The sequence below is a fragment of the Rattus rattus genome, chromosome 1 (assembly GCF_011064425.1).
Source record: "Rattus rattus isolate New Zealand chromosome 1, Rrattus_CSIRO_v1, whole genome shotgun sequence".
Lineage (NCBI taxonomy): Eukaryota > Metazoa > Chordata > Mammalia > Rodentia > Muridae > Rattus > Rattus rattus.
In genome coordinates this window covers 203,803,954-203,823,799 of record NC_046154.1, presented here as the reverse complement: position 1 = coordinate 203,823,799, position 19,846 = coordinate 203,803,954, and the positions used below count along the sequence as shown (strand labels likewise).

General features: G+C 41.9%; 1 protein-coding gene across 5 annotated transcripts in view; it reads left to right on the top strand.

Annotated features, from left to right (window-relative positions):
• Positions 1–19,846, top strand: part of Slc16a7 (solute carrier family 16 member 7) — a 153,733-nt gene that overhangs the window by 44,952 nt on the left and 88,935 nt on the right. For 2 of the 5 annotated variants that reach the window (XM_032913374.1, XM_032913350.1), the window contains exon 1: positions 9,922–10,497. The exons of 1 other annotated variant lie outside the window; for it this stretch is intronic. The gene's annotated coding sequence lies outside the window, so the exon portion shown is untranslated. Of the gene's footprint in view, positions 1–358; positions 772–9,921; positions 10,498–19,846 lie in introns of those variants that run through there. 2 more of the 5 variants (XM_032913367.1, XM_032913342.1) reach the window with 2 other exon arrangements.

Here is a 19,846-nt window from a genome sequence, read left to right as displayed (position 1 = left end):
CATGATTTGGTGGTAGGTACTACTGTATCTTCATCCTTTTTTAGTTAAGGGAATTAGAAAAATAGGTCAAAATTTTCTTGCAAAATCCATAGACTCAAGGAATATGAATGATTAGATTTTAATTATGTTTCTGTGGTATTTCTGGAACGTTTACTACTTTCATTTTTTTACTGGAGTGTTACTTTCAGTATTTAAATGAATATCAGTGTACTTGAATGTATTTTTATAGAAATTTCAACTGTTTACCTTTCAAACATGCATACACGTTCTTATATACATTGTTGTACTAAAAGTGCTGGGAAAGATAACATTTTCCACCATTATTTTCAACATAATCATTTTAAAATTTCAAAACCACTAAATTGAAATAACTTTATAATTTGTTTCACAAAACTGCAATTGTTTGTAAATTTGAGTTGGACAGACAGTGTAAGTGTATGCATTGCAGTTAGAACACAGAATCACTACCAACGATGCAGGCTCGCTGAGTTAAATAATCCTTCCACTCCTAACGAAGACTTAACATCAACTGTGGAATTTTAGAGAAAGCCAATAGCAGTTACATCCCATGCAAGAGAAAGCCGCATGGTAGAACTCACTTCAACAGGGAGTGAGATACGTTACTGTTAACACACACTATGTTACTGACGTGGTCACTCTCTCTTGGTACCTCCAGGAGTCAAGCTTGGCATGTGGTGCTCTCCAGCAGAGACTTACACAAGGGCATCTGGGCACCGTGAACTCAGAACAGTACGCCAATAGAGCTATCTTGTGAGTTCCCTTGATGTGCAATGGTATTTCTGTCTGTCTGCCTTCCCCAACCCATGGCATTTGTTAAATTGGGACATTCTGATGTGAATGAATCTGAACTTTAATCTTTAGCTTTGTCCTGTAAAAAATTATGGTTGCTGGGGAAGTTTATACTGTGACTCCTCCTGGATAGACGTCCCTGGCATCTTCTGTCATTGCCATTGTTAAGAGCTAGAGCCCAGACTGTAGCTTCTGTTGTACGGTTCCAACTCTTAGCATTGACGCTTCCTGACTAAAATTTGTTCAAGTGCAGTACTTTTATCCATAAAGTGAGAACGTTGTAACGTGTTTTCATATTGGCTCTTACAGAACTGATTTTAGTCTATCTGAGGGGTGTGGGGCAAATTTGACAAACCTTAGAAGCCAAGTAAGCTTAATTATTGTTGTGCTTATTCCATCCCATAAGTTTGTCCTACTGTTTAAAAAGATTAGATACAGTGTCTGTCCGAAATTTAGGACTGGCAACCTTTGGAGCAAATACATTTTAATGAAACGACTCTCCTCAGCACAGTGTGACATCATCTAATTTTGTTTAAATGCCGTGCTTTTAGTCAATCCCGTCCTCCTCAGCATCATCACAAATATTAATTAATTAAATATTAATTAAGGGTAATTAGCAGACTCGGCGATGCTCCGTTTCATGGGAATCACTTAACTTCCTATCGCAGCCTCATCACCAGCAGGGGCTTTAGGTTTGTGTTGATAGCGCCGTTCAAACATGCAGAGGCCTTGGCACCAGGAAAGCTTGCCACAACCTTTAAGAAGAGGCCTAGATAAGAAATGTTTTGAAAGCGAGGGAAACCTACTTGAAATGTCGTTCCCCATGATGTTCTGTAGGAAGGTATTTGTTAAATGGATAGGTAGAAGTTTCTTCACCTGGGAATGGTGTTGGCTCTTTGGGTAAAAAAACCCACATATTTGATTAGCCTGTTAGAACTCACTCACAGGATCTACGTTCTAAGGTACGTACTTAAATTCAGCCAGCTAAGATGGTTTGTGTACATTTTAATCTTAATGGAGAAATGTCTCTCCAAGGCTTTCCAGGTATAGGGCTAAACCTGTATGAACCTTGAAGTGGCAGCGTTAGCCAGTGAGGTAAGATCTGTTTACTGCATTCAGCTACCCACACAGAGGCCAGTGGCACCACACTGTGTGTGCCAAACAGTTTTTAATTGTGCATTACTCTTAGAGAGCAGCCTGTCTGTGCCTGTCTTTTAACAACCCCCTCCCACAGCCACCCCAAGCCCAGGCTTTCTGTAGGGAAAACAAACAAATCCAAACAAAACACATTCGTTACACAGACATCTGAAGCACGAGAGGAATGGCCGATTTAAATGGGTATTTAAACATTATCCTCACAGGTCTGTCGGGCATGTGATTAAGAAACAATGACACTGTGCTCGTGGCTACATGGGATTTCTGTGTCATTCTCAAACAGGCTGCTACTACTGTGGTACCATTCAGGCAAGTCTGTCTGTCTGTCCCCACTTTACATTCCACCTTTTGCTAATTCTTATCTCATTCACCTGAACATAGCTAAGAGTCACAGAGTGAGGGGCTTTCTCCAAATGACCGATGATGTCTACAGGTCTTTGGTGGCCTCAAAGATGAATTTCAACATTCTGTACAAGTCATTGCCCTTTCTCGCCCCAGCTTTAACTTAAATATGATTTAAACAAACAAACAAACAAACAAACAAACAGAAAGCTGAAGTGAGTTAGCAGGAAGTGTCAGGTGTATCCTATTCCTCAACATGGCTTCTTTATTTCTGGAATTCTTTTCAAGGGAGGAAGGTGAGCACATCCAGCTATCCCATCTCTAGTAGACACAAAGCACTGTTCACACATCACCATTGTGTCCTCCATCCTGAAACTCACAAGGTGTATCCTGTGGGTTGATATCAGGGGTAGTGATTAAATATGGCCTTACTTTCAGGCTCAATTGTCTAAATAAATACTTTGGGTACTATCTCCTTGTTAAAGGTATATTTTTATTGTAATTTTTATACAATGTATTTTAATCACTTTCTTTCTCCTCCAATTCCTCCCAAATTCTTTCCAACTGCCTATCCTATGTTCTTTGTTTTCACCCTCTCTCTAAAACAATAAAATCAAGACACACACACACACACACACACACACACACACAAACACACAAATACACACACACAGAGAGAAAGAGAGACAGAGAGACAGACAGATAAAGACAGAGTCAAAATCAACAAGCAAAAACTTAATGAAACAACAACGACAACAAAAAGCTCAAAGCAAAATGAGACAAAATATTAAAAAAATATTACTGAGTTGGCTTTGTTTTATCCCTCTCCTCTTGGACATGGAGCCTTCCCTGAGGTGTGGTTCATATACCCAATGAGACCCCACTAGACAAACTTTTTCCTTTGCCAGCAAGCATCAGTTGCACCTAGCCTCTCGCCTTTGGCCTGGATGTAGGAGCCCATGTCCATTTCTGCTTCTTGGGGCTGGGAGACTGTGCAGACTAAGCTTGTGCACACCTGTGTCTGCTACGACACCCTTGGTGAGTTCATGTGTCTGTCGGTCCTGCTGTGCCTGGAGGACATTCAGTTCCTCTGGCTCTCAGGATGATTCCGCCTCCTCTTCTGCAGAGACCCATGCTTTGGTGAAGACATCCCATTTAGGACTCAACGCCCAAAGTCCCTCACTCTCTGCACGTTATCCAGCTGTAGGTCTCTGAGTTAGTTCCTATCTACACACGGGAAATGTCTTTTTTGTTTTTATTTTCTTTATTCAAGGCACTGATCTCTGAGTATAGCAGAATACCCTTAGGAATCACTTTATTGCTATATATTTTTATTTCTTCTTAGAGCAGTATTTCTGGTTCCTGTCACAACTTTGTCATTATATTCGATAATATTTCCCTAAAATTCTAGACAGAGAAGATGAAGGTGGTTTTTAGGTACAAAGAACTGATTCCTCTTTATTATCCAGAGAATCAGAACCGTGCGTTGCATAACAGCTTTGCAATGCAGAGGATGCCTCTATTTTATGGTTTTATGAGTTTTTTTTTATCTCATGTGCAGCCTTTATGAATTCACATGGCACTGAGTTAAATCCTAGAAAGCTTTACAGGACACTGACTACTCTTAATAAGATGATGGCTCTATTGAAGCTTTAATAATTCTGACTGGGTAGCTCCCTGTGCATCTAGTTTCTATCAAGGGGTAAGTGCACATGAGAGAAAGAGCCCCTGCCTTATTTACCCTGGCATTCCTCCTGGTCCTACCATAGTGGCCTTGTGGGCTCACCACCCGCTAAATGTTAGTTAAACCAATTAATTAAGCACAGGGGAAAAAGCAGACTCAGCTAGCTTCTTTGATGCCTGTACACAATTCTTAAACCTGATGTCAGAGTAGAGAATATGGCTTGAATACCTAATCAAATGGGCACTTTAATTTGAATTTATCTCCAAGATCAGCCTTCCCTTCTTGGAGGGAGCTTCCCCAGAAGAAGGTGTTACAGAGCATTCACCAACAAAATTCACCTCCTCTGTAGTAAGACACCTGAGGAGGAGCATGGGACAAGAACCCATCAACCTTGCTTAGTGGGTTTATTTTTTTTTTCTTTTGGAGCGGGTATCGTTTTTCTTTTTCTTTTTTTTTCTCTTCTTGAAATTTGCTGACTAACTGTGACACGGACTGCAATGTCATTTCATCAGATGTGTTGGCATAAGGAACTTGTGGCATAAGGCAAGCCCGAGGTTCTGATTGGGTAGTTTGTTCAAGATAAGCAATAGACCTTACACTGAAAGGTACACTGAAAATCCAGTACCTATAACAAAAACAAGAACTAAGAACCCTAGTCCTGTAGTGCAGTGGTGAACAGGCAGCAAACAGGAGTTACACTAGACTGTGCAGGGAAACATGTGTGGCTCCCAGGCAAAGGGACCCAGTAAGGACTCCTGCGCTGGTGGCACAGCCTGTCAGAGGCAAAGGAGGTCTATGTCCTCTGCAGCTAAGGGGTCATGAAGGATCTAATCTGCTCAGAGAAACAGCAGACACGAAGATAAACACTGAAGCTTCACCAAGCCTCAGATATGGCACAATCACCACTAACTGGCTTCCTGCACGAGTTTAAAGCAAGGTCCTTCATTTTAAAAGCTTACTTTTAGTTACATTGTTGTTTTTGCCTGTGTGTATCCTGCCGAGCTTTGGCATGACTAAAACACAGTTCACAATGTTTTCCTGTATGACTTTCTATTACTTTCCATCCTTGTATTAGATTTCCCCCTTTAACCTATTTTTATTTGAGAGTTTCATACAGCATCGTTTGTTGTTATACTTTCTCTTCCCATACGTCCTCCCAGGTCTTCCCTCACTTCCTTACCCCTAAATTCACATTATTTCTCTTTTAAAAAAAGAAACTACCACAACCATGGGATCTCATTCGTGTTGGATGACTACTACTAGACCTGGATGTGTATACTTAGTGTCCCTCTATTGAAGAAGACTGATTTTCCCAACCCCAGGAACTATGGGTTGCAAATAGCTTCTTGCCCAGAGGTGGTTTTGCGTCTCCTTTTCCCACCCGTGCTGTGGTGTTTAGCTGGCTTGATCTTGTGCTGGGCCTTCACATGCACTCCTGGGCCTTCTGAGTTCCTATCAGACCTGCTTCCCTGAAGTCGTCATCCTCTGCCTCTGCGTCTGCCTCTCACAGTCTTCCTGTCCCGTCTTCCATGTAGATCCCTGATCCTGGAGTGGGGAGTCTTGATACAGCTGCCTCATTTAGAAACGATCATTCCAAAGTCCTTTATTCTCTTCCCACGTCTGTCCAGCTGTGGTTTTTCTGTGTTAATTAGCACCTACTGCAAGAGGAAGCTTCTCTGATTAGGGTTCAGGCATTCACCAATCCTCTGTCATATGTATACACTTTCCCACTTTTTTTCTACTGAGCAAAGTTAATTTTTAGTTACCATTATTATTTACTAGAGTGGGTATGTGTGTGTATGTGTGCGTGCATGATGCATGTATGTATGTATGTATGTATGTATGTATGTATGTATGTATGACCTAGAACCAGTAGAGAAGTCAGAGAACAGATAACAACTTTCTGGAGTTGACTCTCTCCTTCCATCGTTACATGGTCTGGGTTCTGGAGACCAAACTCAGGTCTTCTGGCTTTTGTGGAAAGCACTTCTATCCGATGATTCATCCCGCCAGCCCTACAATACTTTCCCTGTCGTTACTTCCTGTCATCAGTGGGTGAGGGTCTCTTATGTTTTCCCTTAAAGCAGCAGCAACATCAAGAGGTTTCTACCAGAACCTTTTAGAATAACTCAGGAGTTAAGAGATTCAATTTGATTTCTTTAAACTTGTTTTGAGACAAGGAAGCGTCTTATTTTCCAGTGAGATGGTGTGTCTGAGACCGTCTATCCAAAGCTGTCTAACGTTGCTTGTCGATGCCTTGATAAGTATTCATGCCTTTATAGGTTTAAAAAACACATATACATAAGGGCTCCTCGTTTTACAACAAAAAATAAAGGTGTTATAAAACCGAAGAACAATAAACTGTGTATCCTAGTATCATTGCCTGCAGCAGTGGATGGAGTGCATACTCTTGATCATGCTTCATTTTATAAAAAAAAAAAAAAAATTCCCAGCATTACCATGGTGGTTGGTTGCGTAGGCAGGTTGAGTGTGGTCTGTAATTACTTAGAGGTATGGATAAAATTAAAGGCTACTAAAATGCTTGAAGTTACAAGACACCCAAGAAATGAAGGAAAGACAGATGAGTCTGTGTGCTGGGGCACTTTGATTTCATAAGGAAGGAGATGTTCTCACCAGTTATGGACATTGTTCTGAGTCATTGTTAGTGTTGGTGCATGGGATAGGAGCTTGCGTGGCTCATCTGTACTGAGGGTGATGCCAGGGAGCTATGTGAAATCACACGTTCTTAAATGGAAAGATACCTTAAAAGCAATGTTCCCGAATACCCTCATCTATTAACCAAATGTACTGTAGCGTTCTACTGACCAGACAATGGCCAAAGGTGGAAGAGTTCTACATGTCTCCTAGACCCAAATCACCCTTTCATGATGTTGCTCTATTGACTGCCCTGAAGGAGAAATGCTCTGAGATAATAGAATACTTACATATTTTGTGTAAGCATTATTAAAGGGATTGTTCCACGATGCAAATTTGAACAACTCTCTTCTTGCCCTGGATTTCAAAGTTGAGACCAAGATGCCTTTTATGTTGTGACTCTGAAAGATAATTAACTGAGGAAATGAACTAGGATTGTTTCCCTCTGCTGTCTGCTAATTTTGAGTTCTGTTGTGGTCTAGAATTCAGAATATAAAATCATAGTCAGCTCCATCCCTTGAAATATGAAGGCTGTAGTACTCTTTTTCAGAGAAGAAAATAGAAACAGTATTACCAATGAGAAAAGCAAATAGACACTGGTATCACATTGGGAGGGATTTGCTTTTATTTTTTGTTTGTTTGCTTTTCAGCTATTTTCTTTCCCTATCCCTTCTAAAATATAAAATTAGGATTTCTGCTCTTCGTACTTCCTTAGGCTTAGAAATCAAGTGAAGAGCATGGGTTTTGCTCATTGATCCAGTTTTTAACTCTTCATCACAACATGAACAGCATCAAAATCTCACAAGGGAAATGTGCAAGGCTACATGAAACTTGGGAATAAGATTATAAACAAATTTGTTGCCAAGAATCTGTTTTCATGATTCAAGCATGGAATAAATGACATGTTCTGAGACCACACGTGCTCTTCATCAGGATTTTCCATTGACTGTATTTCGACTTTCTCTTGTCCCCAACTGATCAAAGAGTGTTAAAATCTTGGGGGTCTGGAGGAGCAAACCGTGTTATAACCATAGCTCCAGAATTACTCTTGAGAGTAGGTAACCTTGGCAAAGGTTAGGCACCTCCTGCCCAGGTCTCCTTGGGGTTCAGTGAGCAGGGACAGAGCTCTCCTGCCCTTGTCTTCTTTCTTTGAGGTTCATGTAGCCAAGAAGACTGTATCTCATGTCCTACAGAATAGTTTAGAATAGTTTGTGCTGCTACACGTATGTGATTTCTCTGTGCTTCTCACAGTGTATGATCTTTCTTAGTTAAAAATAAATAATCAGAACAAAGCAGTTTTAGCAAGGCCGGCTCAATATCCAAGTTGTGTTTTTTCTTTTTTTTTTTTTTTTTTTTTTTTTTTTTGACTATAGCAAATGTTAACCCTTAATTTGCCTTCTAGTTGAATTTGCTTCTTGGTAGAATGTTTACAACTGGATAATTAAAGTGTGAAAGCAGTTTAATGGACATCATGCAAAGAGAAATAGATGATTATGTTCCTAATGCAAATTGCTGATATATAACCTGAGCTCTGTAACCTTCCCTAACATGCTGAATGAACGAAAAGACTCTAAGCAGCACATACATAGAACTTCCAAGGGTTTAACTTTGGAATAGAAGAGAAGGTATTAAAAGTGCATCTTCATGGTAGACCAGTATTTCCAGGTCACCAAGTGTGAGAATGAGCTGCTTATCTGCCATGGGAAACTGAGATAACTGAGGTAATCAACACGCTCCCCAAGCAGGCCAGTTTCAGTCTGTGAGATAATGATTTTCCCTCTCCCCTTAATCCTCCCACAAAAGAAGCTAAATGTTCAACAATCACTTACCGTCAGTCCTGCTGACTCCAATCCCCCCACTTTACAAGGAAAATAACTTTGAAATGGTTGGCCCTTCTTTTTGGGAGGATGGGATGGGGTCGGGGGTGATCTGCCTTCCCTTTCCCTGTGTTTTAAACCACCCTGCTCTGCTCAGCCCATTAGAACATCCACTCTGTGTGCTGGAAGGAAGCCTTGCTATTTCAGAGCGGAAATAAAGCTGTTAAGCTCACTGAGCTAAGTAGTGGTAAGCTGTCCTCTGACACTGGTTGTTAAGTGCTAAGCTCTGTTGGGACAAAGATTCATTTGATGAGGTTTCTATAAAAAAAAAGTCATCTCCTGGAGATTGTGAGGTGTTTACTATGCAGTGGGAGAATTCATACTACAATTTGTAACGTATCAAAACCTCACTGCTTATATTTGTAGAAGGAAGGAACTTTCCTCTGCTTCTGTTTCATTTTAAATTAACTTAAGCTCTTAATAGAAGAAGCAGATACACATTGTATACATTGGGAAAAGGAATTGCCTTATTTGGTCAAAAAACGTCAGAGAGAATGTCTAGAAAAGAATTGTCTTTGTTGCTTTGTCCTTATGATTATTACACACAGAATTGAAATCTTGGAGAAACGTGTTTTACAACAGGCTGGCACCTGGTGCTCCGTTCTAGAGAACTGAATTCTTTCCCTCTTTGGAAACCATGAACCTCATCTTAGTTTCTTTGCCTGTTACTGCGATAAAATACTCTGACCAAGGAAACTTCAAGTTTTATTCTAGTTTGTAATCCAGGTTATTGTCCCTCATGGGAGGGAAGTTATCGAAGTAGGAACCTGAGGTCACATCCTGTCTGTCCCCAGTAAGAGGCAGAGAGGGAGCAATGCAGGCATCTTGGCCCTGCACTTGCTTTCCCCACAACAAGGATGACCCCAACCTGTGTTAAGACTGAGCTTCCTACACTGGTGAATGTAATCAGGAAAATCCCTATAGGCTTGCCCTGGTGCCCACCTGTCAGGTGAGTCCAGGAATCAAGTCCACAATTAGCACTTAAGTCGCCCCCCGCCTCCCTCCACCACCATGGAACATAGAGACATTCTGCTGTTTAGTACAGAGAAATAGGAACCTTAGATCCTTTAGAAATGAGAGATGGAAGCCAGGGACCATACATAAGTAACTGGAACCCCGCACATCAATATGCCCATACTCAAAATATTCACACGGTGCCTGTCTTATGTAGTTCGAAGAATGAGGTAATGGATGAGAATTTGTTTGGTGAAATACCTCCTAAGGGCTGCAGAGATGGCTGTCAGTGTCTGCTGTACGTGTCCACAGCACCATGTAAAATTCCAAGAGTGACAACAAGCTACCGTTACCATAACACTGAGGAGGTGGAGCCCGAAAGGTGCAGAGGCTCTGTGGCTGCCCAGGTCTAGCGGAATCCATGAGCTTCCCGGTCAGCCATTTCTCAATTTAAGACAAAGGTGAAGAGCGGTTCAGGATAGCAACCCCAAGTCCACTTCAGGCAACCAAACGAAGGTCTGTGCCCTTGACCTCTTCGTTACTATTCATAATTCTGTCTTCTCCAGTCTCAGATTCTGTTAAGGTTCATAGACACAGCAAAGCTTATTGTACAGGGATTTTTACTGCGCCTTCCAGACGCGGTATCAAATTACACGCTGGGGAAAATACCCTTGAAAGCCTGCCCACTTCAGCTACCGAGAAGGAAAATCGGAAGGTTAAACGTAGCAATTCAGAGTGCCAGACACGTCACCTTTTTGACCCTGGCTATAATTTAAGCCCAGTTTACGTTACACCGTGAGAAGTCTGAACTAATTGTGCATGTCAAAGCAAGTTCTTCAAGAAGAGAGAGCAAACTACCTTTCCCCTATTTGAGAGGAGAGAAGGGAGGGAAAGTGGAGCCTCGGCCTCTGGAGAGCTGTGTGCAAGTTTGCTTCTGGCTAAAAGTTAATGATCAATCGCTGTGCTCTCAGCTCCGAGTCCCCAACAAGTGGCTAATGCGGCTTTTCTCTCGCTCTCCAGGTAACATTAAATCTCTAAAACTGTGCTCACCTTGGCTCTGGTAGACTATAGGCATGGCTTGCTTCATTCTTGTTATTCAATTTCATGTTTTAAGTTTATAAAATACAGTTAAAACTCATAAATGTTGCCTTGTGGAATAGTACTTAATTTCTGGAGTGGACCGAGTTAAGGCTGGCTGATGAGACATTGTGTGCTTGCAGTTGCAAAGAGAATTTTAAAATGTTCTATGAAATTTGCTATTGTGGTTCTTAGCCCTCCTGGCTGAAAAATGAATTAATCCTAATTATCTCAAAGAATACCTCACATCATGTAGCCTGCCAAATTTTGGTTTGGAGGAATGGTTTTAAATCATGGGTACCACTTTATTTTGAAAAATAAAAGTAGTTTTTTACTCATTAAATTTTTATTTAATTTGTACTTTATGTTATCTAACAGTAAAGTGTCCTTATTTCTTAGATGAGTTGTTATATCTTATAAATATGTGTGCTTGGCTGGAAAGTCCTAAAATAAGCTACATTATTTTTGGTATGCAAGCTAGGTAAGTTGGTATGGTGGAAGATAGGTGGTTATGGTGTAGTTGTTTTTCGTGTGGTACCATTGAGAAGTGGTAGTGTAACTAAAGACCTTAGTCATCCAAGTTTCCTGTGTAAAGCCACCTCCTGAAGATGTCCATGTATACATTGTACATCTTTAGAACTGGTTATTCTACATCAGTGTTTATCACTAAGGACTCATTGCTCAGTCACAGGAGCCCGTATTAGGCAAACTCAGAGAAAGTCTCTGTTCCTTTCAGAAGTGTCTGTCCACTGGTGTCTTTATTCAACTGAATTCCAAGGCCAAGGAACTTGTGCTGGTTGGATGCAGACTAAAACCACATGAGCTTCCAATTGCATCAGCAGCCCAACACTTCCAAGATGCTACTCCATTCACAGTTTCTTTCTCCTCAGCTGAAATTAAACGTCAGACAATGATTGATGATTTTGCAATTGAAATCTAGAGCTGGTGGGAACACAGAGGCACATCCATTTCATACACAAGGAACAGTGTCCAGGGAGGGAACTCAGCAGCATAATGGGCACGGCTGGAAGTAGAACAAGACCTCTGCTCTTGGGTGACAAGTAGGGCTGGTGGTGTGCTACTCTACACTCTCGCTGGTTTAGTCCCTAAACAATCTCCACTTTGGAGCAGAGCTGGCAAACACCCACAGCTCAAGTGTAGGGGGCCAGTGATGGTTTTCGGTTCACCTCTGGCATTGAGTCTGTTTATCAGCTGGACTTGTAAAACCTGGTCCTGTGTGTTGCTGTTTTTGCTTAGGTTTATTTAAGGTCTCCTTACAGGAGGAGTTTCTCAAAGTTAGGGATAAGAATGTCGCCATTTATTTGGGTGCACATCAAGTCAATGTTGAGACGTCTGTAATTCATAAACTCTGAGGTGGCTGAAGTTTTAAAGAGATTTTTTTTAAAAGAAAGTTTTAAGGAAATTTAAGATTATCGAAGTCTTATTATTAAAAGTCAAAGTATACAGTAATGTAAGAATGCTCGTATGAAGTTTGAAATGATCCACGTGTAGTGCGAAAACAGAGCAATCATTTGCCGTGACACTGTAAACCATTTTAGATTCTAACAGCTAAGACTGTGTGTGTGTGTGTGTGTGTGTGTGTGTGTGTTCATATCTGTGTCTGTGTGTGCACATATATACTCATGCTGATGTGTGCAGAGACAAGATCAGAGTTTGAGGGTGTTTTCCCCCTTGATCTCACCTGCCTTTATGTCCTTAGAAGAAACACAGTCTCTCACTGAACAGTAAGTTTGCCATTTTGTCTTGGCCAGCTGGCCAGTGATCCCTTGGGGTCCTCCTCCTGGCTTCACCTTTCCGATAACAAGGTTGCAAGCACACAGCTATACCAGGTTTCAAACATGAGTGGCAGGGATTTGATCTCAGGTCTTTATGACTACAGATCAAGGACTCTTACCCACTGAACCGTCCCCGAAGCCTGAGGTTTGTTTGTTGTTGTTGTCATTGCTTTGTGTTGGATATGTGCAGATTTTTTATAGTTCTAGTATATTCTTCCCTTGGCACATAACAAGTAGTTTAAACACCCATGTTTTACATTTGCTTTTCAGCTCACAAGCCCAAGTTTGCAAATCGAGCTGCCACCAAAAAGCTTATCTCTGATTCTTTATTCCATTATTGGACACAGATTACCTGAATTATACACTGTAGAAGTTTGTCAGGTTCTGATAGATTTAGTAACTCAGAAATCATAAGACTTCAGATTCTCTTTTTTATTTCTTGGGGAAAAAAAAAAGCAAGGGGGTTCAAGACCAGGAAGGATATTTAATGTCCACTGACTTTGAAGATCATGGGTGAGTCACATGACCGGTGACAGTCACCATTACACGTGAGTTCTAAGAGGGGCCTGTAGCCCTTGACCTACTTGGTGCAGTGTGCCAAGCCTGCCAGTTCGCAGAGCCATGGGCCTGGTATGGGATGTATCCTCCTCAGCATTCCTAGTTCTGCTCTAACAAAGCCCCACCACGTGGGTGGCTTAGACCAACTGGAAATTATTCTCATTCCATTTTAGAGCCTGGAAGTGTGAAATAAGGCATAGGCTGGGCTATGTTTTCTTGCCTCTTCCAGTCTTTGCCTGACCCAGGTTCTGCTTCACTTGTGGCAATGCAATTCCAGTATATACATCAGCCTTCACACGACATCCTTCCCATATTCCACAGGTACATTCCTACAATGGCACCCTTCATGGCGACTTGGGAGCCAGCCTGCCCATTTTAAGAATTTTGATGTAGAGGATCCTTCCGAGTTACATGTGGTAGGAGCATTGTTCTGTCAGCTCTTTGAGAGTCAGGAGATGCTTTAGGGGGTGTGGGTTTGTGGGAGGAGTCCGGGTATTGGAGACATGCCCTTAAGGAGATAGTGAGGTCTAAGCCTTATCCTTCTCCTGGCTTTACCTCCTCAGCCAGGAAGTGAGTAGACATGTTCTACCACAAACCCAACAACAGTGCAAACTCATCATGGTCCAAAGTAGCTTAAACCTTTAGGCCTAGTATGTGTCCCATCTTTTTAAGTTGATTATTGATTGGGTTGTTTTTGAAAGAATGTTTCCTAACATACTTTATTTCCCAATAATGTCACATTGAAAAGAAGTACAAACCTAGACTTCTCTTCAGGATGTTCAATGATCAGGTAATGGCCCGACCTTGATCCTACCAATCCCCATATACATTCACCACATCCCAGTATTTCAAATACTGGCCCTTCCAACCCCAACCCTTGTTCTATATCCCATCCAAAGAGAGATGTGGAAATACAGCTTAAGTTCCAAAGTAAAATTCTGTGCCTAGAGACCTTTGAAGTCTTGGATACCAGCGTTATTATTTCCAAGCTTAGATGGGGAGAAAATCAATCAGGGAACCTGGTAGGGAGCGTGTGGAAGGACTAGAGGAACAGAGGGGGATTATAACCCTATTGGAAGAACAACATAGGCTGGCCTGACCACCCAATTCTCTCAGAGTCTAGACCACCCACCAAGGAGTGCACGTGGAGGGATCCATGCCTCCAGGTACACATGGAGCAGAGGATGGCCTTGGAGGCCCTTGGTCCCAGGGAGGCTTGATACCCCAGTATAGGGGGATGCTGGAGCAGTGGGACTGGAGACTGTGGGCGGGTGGGGGAGCACCCTCATAGAGGCAAAGGGGAGGGGGAGGGAAGATGTGGGATGGGGGCTTGGCAGAGGGGTAGCCTGGAAGTGGGGTATCATTTGAGATGTAAACAAATGGAATGATTAATTTTTAAAAAAAAATGTAGAAAGAAATAAAGGTTTCACCAGTGTGATGTAAGTGCACAGTCTAGTAGAGCAAATTCCACCAGGCTGTGCTCAGGTATGACACACCATCTTCTGAGCCTCCACAGGGAACGTGGGCCTCAGCCTAGAGTCTTAGCCCTGTGTCCCTCAGGCTCTGGATCCCAGCCCCTGTCTTCCCTCTTTGGACTCAGCTCTGCCTCTTCAGTCCTCCCTGACTCTTCTCTCTCTGGCCAAGCAGCCGTAGCTCTGATTCAGACTTCTTCATTAGCTTTCTGCTTATTTGTCACTTTGGTTTTGTTGCTCTTCAAGGGAGGCTGTTTCTGATGCTGGAGGAATTTCAAACATCTGCGGCCCATTTGCTCAATTCAAGGGATGCCAGGTCCTCAGACAAGAGGGTCTACTATGCATTTTTCTTATATTCTTCTGTCTGTTCTGGGATTTTAAATGTATACATTTTCTTGTATTTTTTTATTCTCCTCTATTTTATTCTTTGAGAATTTTAGACACTATATTTGTTGACTTTTAAAAATTTTGAGCATGTGATATAATACAATTCTATCATTTTCTTTTTCCTTTCTTCCCATTCAATCTTTTTACATACACCTCCTTGCTCTCTTCCCTATTCATGTCTATTTTTATTAAGTGATGTTCCATTATATTATATATAATATATAAGTTACTGTATATGTAATATTCATTATATAAATAAAATAGAAACACTCACCCCTCACTTTGCCATTTCCTATAAAACCTTGCCCTGATGGGAGTTTAGAGGCTTCTCCACTGAAACCTTCCTGTGGGCCGGTGGTGACTGTAGTGTGAGTGCATGGATTGGCTCCTGATCGACTCCTGGTTACTACATTCAGGGTCCTTGTTCAGCTCATGCTTAGGAAGTCATGTTGGTGATACTTTACAGAAGGATTGTAGCTTCTGACAATGTGAGGAGACACGACCTCACAGTAAACTGCTTCTGACTCCTATTCCCCAGTCATCCCTCGGCCTCCGTGCAGGCGCTGTGCTGTTGATGTACCAGTTGGAACTGATCTCCACACGTGTGCATTTTAATCGGTTATCATTTTCTACAACGGTCTCCTCTGTCCCTTGATGAGTGTAGAGGACTACTCTGTAGGCAAGGACAAATATTGCTAATCTAGTTAGGGGTTATGAGATTAGTAATACGGCCATTGTAACTGCTCTCATATCCATGACTTCACTAGATCCAGGCACTTGGCTAGATTTCCAGTACTAGGTGTGACTTCACTCTTACTAGTGAGGTCTTAAGTCTAATTAGAGAGCTACCGCTTACCTCAAAGGCGTGGGTGACAGTACTGCACCTGTATTGAGGATCGTTATGTTGTGATAGTAGTTGTGGTTCCTGGGTGTCATAGCTGGATAGGACTGTTGATTGCTTCACCTTCTTCGGAAGCTTGCATGCTACCTTTTGGACCACCAAAGCTAGTCCCGAGGAAGGGAAACTTCTGGTCATTTTCAGCTCAGAAGCCTCTGTGGTCTGCATCTAAACTGCATGGCGTCTTCAGCATGAAGGATTTCTCTTGCACCTTTAGGGGCCGGTCAAGAGCAACAGCAATCACTTAACGTTTTCAGAATCTCTTGGACTCTCCAAGTAGCAACTCAGAAGAGGCTGTCCCATGTCTGGTGTTTTGGCTACAAGTACACGCAACCACTCCCAGTGGATCTGGGGACGTAACCTTAGGTCTTCTAACTTACAAGGCTAGTGCTTTACCCCTTCCCAATCATTTTTGTTTTCATTAGCTCATTAATTATACACACTGGTGAATCTCAGTGTATTTCCCCATCACCAAGTCAATCGAGAGTGCAAGGCATATGCTCTTTGCCTGAGTACTTCAGTTAGCTTAATGTAAATGTCAAGATTCCATCGTTCTCTGTGGCCTAATGCAATAATATTGTTAAGTGTTCTGTGGGAAACTCTGGTATGCAGGTGTGTCTTTACCATGCTGATTTCATTTCTGTTAGCTGCATACTCTCAAGTGGGGCAGGTGGATCGCAGTTTTACTTTGGTGAGGCCCTTCAGTACTGTTCTCCAGGGTGGAGTGTTTGTTTGGTTTAACACTGCCAGTTGATTAAACCGCCCCTCTTGGTTATGCACTGCTTTTAATTGTTACATAATAGCTACTCTGAGTTGGTGAAAGGATCATTCAGTATCCTTTGGCTACTGACTGCTGATACTGTGGTTATCCATTTAATTCCCATATACTTCACTCTGTGAGTAGTCTGTGACCCTTCTCAGTTCCTTTGTCTATATTCTTTCATATTGTATATGTTATGCCACGAGCAACTCTTTAGTACAAGTGTGCACATCTGGAGGGAAGTGAGAAGTTGTAGAATAGTCACACTTTTGAGTCCTAAGAGTTTTCATTTTGTTTTGGTTTGGTTTTTAAGTGTAGGAGAGATCGCGTGTACTAGGTCATGTACTTGTTTGGAATTGTGGAAGTCCATGCCTCAGTTTGTTTTATATGCAGAGCCCTGCCTACGTCTGCGTGGCTGTAGAGTTTGTTATGTTTTGGTTTGAATTGTCCAGAAGGGCAGAGGGTTGTATCACTAGTAGCCTGTCCAGTCTTCCATATTGCACAGAGCACTGAGCTCCTTTCTACTGCTCAGGCAAGTGCTTTGCTCACGGCCTCTAGGCTCCAGCAGCTGCTGGTTTCACAGCACTGTTTACACTGTCCGGGCAGTGGGAACGCCCACTAGTACTTCATTTGGCTTCCTCTGTCCGGCTTTCATTTTGCTTACAGCAGAGAGGTTACCTCCAGATGCCAATGTATAGACTTCCCTGTCGCAATGGCTGATTTTGACTAAGTCTCGAGAGACCAAATCGGCAGAGGTTGGCACTACAGTTTTCTTTGGCCTTATTGGATGTAACTGATTTGAATCCTAATAGTGTGCAAAATGATAGTCCTACATAAACGCCAAAGAACTATATTTGTATTTTTACCTGTACAATGGAAGATCGTACTTCTCTACAGGGATAATTCTGCTTGCAAACCTTTTTGACAGCCTGAGAAATTTAGTCCAGCTAGCTCTTTGGATACATCCAGATATCCAAACTGAAGCTTTGATGAAGCTATGGAGCCCTATATGCTAAAACATCAGAGACCTGATTCTGACTGAGATGCTCTGCAAAACTCCCTACCTGTGTCTCTGTCATCAGCAAACACACAAGGCTCTTTGAGAACCCAGGGTGGGGAGCAGGTAAAGAGGCCAGCAGAGTGACTTTGCTGGTTACCCTCCCCACGTACAATGAAGCCAATGTCCTAGACAGAATTTTTTGGCATTTTTGCTTCTGAGCATAGAAGGAGATTTGCCAGAACTGATGGGTTGGTACTCGCAAATTGGTATTGGAGAAATTAATGCCGAGCTGTTCTTTCTGACAATAATTGGCGTAAAGACTTAATTTTTTTTTTGAGCCTAGTTCAAAGGCACACTAGAACACTGGCCATCAGTTTATACAAAATAAATTCTGGATCTGAGAATTCTGTGACGTTCAGCACAATTCAGCACCAGCTCAGACGGATGATGCAATGTGTCACTCATACATCATGCATACTGTAGGTTACATCACTGACATAAACTACTCAGAGTAGGAGAGACTCCTTTGGATGTGTGGCTTTATGGGTTTCAGTTCACAGTTCCTTTGTACCATTACTCTTGGTTCAGTTGAAGCTGAGAATTGTGGCAGGAAACACTGTGGAGAAAATTCCATTTTTTCCCAAGAAAGCAGAAGGTGGGGGTGGGTGGAGGAAGGGGCAGAGGGAGAGAGAGAAAGAAAATGACTTGCTTCCAGGGATTCTCTCTAAGATGTTGTCAGTAACTTAATGTTCTATTAGACCTCAGGTCCTACAGTTCTACCATTTTACCATAGCCTCTCTACCTGGAAACTAAGCCTTCCACATATAAAGCATTGGGGAATCTCAAGGTCTGAGCCATAGCACTAGTAAATAGAGTTTCTTTCACTTTAATCCCTAGTATATTTAGTTTCTGTGAGCAAATAATTTGCATCAATATTTAATTTATTTTCTCCTCTTAGTATATTCTAAAGCCATAGACATACTGAATACCTTTCATATAAAAGCTACAAGAAAATGAGCAAAGATAATGATAAATCACACAATAGAATCTTAGATAGCTTTTTAAACAATGAAACTATCTGAACTTTGTGCATTGGTCTCTTCAACTGACTGACTTTGTGGTAGTCTTTCCTGGACAATACTCCTGAATAACTTTTAGAGGGATCTCAATGCATGCATAATATCATCATCGCCTCTCACACAAGAACCTTGGAAGATATTCCTTTAGGAAGTTTTTCTTTAATCTCTTTCATTTTAGTAGATCATGTTCAGCATTTAAGATTCGTTCAAAATGCAATTGTGATCCACTGTGCTTGGGTAGTTACATCATTCTACAGATGTTGGTATAGTGGACCAGCTTGCCTCAACCAGAGTTTGATAAGAAAATTATGCCCCTATGGCATTTGCTTAAGTGCCTGAAACACTCATCCTATGTACTGAGGTAACTTTTCTTTTACATACTTGCAGAACTAAGAAAGAAGCCACCAAGGTAGTAGTTTCTCAATTTGCAGGTCACAATCCCTTCGGGGGTCAACCAAGCATTTCACATGGTATTGCATATCAGGTACCCTGCATATCGGATATTTGCACAAGGATTCATAACAGTAACAAAACTACAGTTACGAAGCAGCAATGAATATAATTTTATGGTTGGGGTTCACCACACCATGAGGACCTATAATAAAGGATCACAGCATTAGGAAGGTTGAGAATCACTACAATAAAGCTATTTGTTATCTCTGGTGTCTCAGTCAGCTCAAGCTGAGACACGCTCCTATAGAGACTTGCAGCATGTTTTAACTTTGTGGTTCTCTCCCAGTTACCTGTACACACAGCGAAGGGATGAGTTCTGTGACCATAAGCTTAGTACTACCAACACTTCTCCTCTTAGGAGAGGCTGATTTAATAAGTCTTGTCAATGAAATCATAGAATGGAAGGTTCTTTTCTGTGGCAGAACTTAAGTAATAGAACTACACTGGCATTCATATCACTGAGCTTGGATCATATGTGAACTAGTGTTGACCTGTGATCGATGCAGTCCGGAGGTGAGACAAGCTCTTCAGAACTCACTTGATACTCAGTATCAGGGCACCAAGATTATCTCTGCTGCCAACAGGTCTGCATAGGAGGGTAGAGCCGCGTGCCCTGTTATCAGTCACTACAGTGAGAGATATTGTGTGCAAGGGCTAGAAAAAGGGGGTGGGGTGGCAAAATAAAGCTAGGGCAGCTCTGTTCCTGTTACCAAAATGTCAGAATAATAATCTAATCAGTTAGCATCTAGACTGGAACTTAGCGGCCCACAGAGGGGGTCATATCTGACACCAATTGATATGGCTTAGCGATATCTTAAACCAAACTTCCATGTGATGGGACAGAAAAGAACTCAAGCCCACTAGAAGGCTGGAGATAGTAATTTATAAT